This window comes from Arachis ipaensis, chromosome B01, assembly GCF_000816755.2.
Source record: "Arachis ipaensis cultivar K30076 chromosome B01, Araip1.1, whole genome shotgun sequence".
NCBI lineage: Eukaryota > Viridiplantae > Streptophyta > Magnoliopsida > Fabales > Fabaceae > Arachis > Arachis ipaensis.
Genome location: NC_029785.2, coordinates 124,441,050 through 124,441,635, shown reverse-complemented (window position 1 = coordinate 124,441,635; position 586 = coordinate 124,441,050).

Below are 586 nucleotides of genomic sequence, written 5' to 3'. Positions count from 1 at the left end.
TTCGCATACCATATATATATTGACTTAATTTAAAGCTCCACAATTAATTAGAACATTGCTGGCGCTAAGCTACTTCTAAAACGCGCTAGCCAACTCTATTGAAAAACAAAGCAGAGTGGTTTAATTTGTCATATACTTTGAAATTTCTCTTCTTTTTTTTTTTAATTTTATTGAATTAATTAATAATTGATTATTATTTGAATCGTCTAGATAGCTAGCTAGGGAGATTCTTTAATTTGCTGGCGCGTTAGTTAAGTCAAAATAAAGATGGGTCTGGAATTATACATTATACTTTTCTTTTTATTACTAGTTTTAACCCTATCTTAGGTTTGGAAACATACATATCTAAGAAATTAGAGGAGTTGTTTGAGGTTGGAGATGGATGTATTTGTCATTATAATACGACACGCATTGGCTTTTACAAGACAAGAAATTTCAACCGTACGTAGATTCATGTGTATTTGGACGGATACCAGATACAGCCATTGACATACATATATACTGCTCGATCATGACATGAGTATGTATATCTCACCATGACCAATTGACCATTATCACCGTCATATATATATATATATATATATGC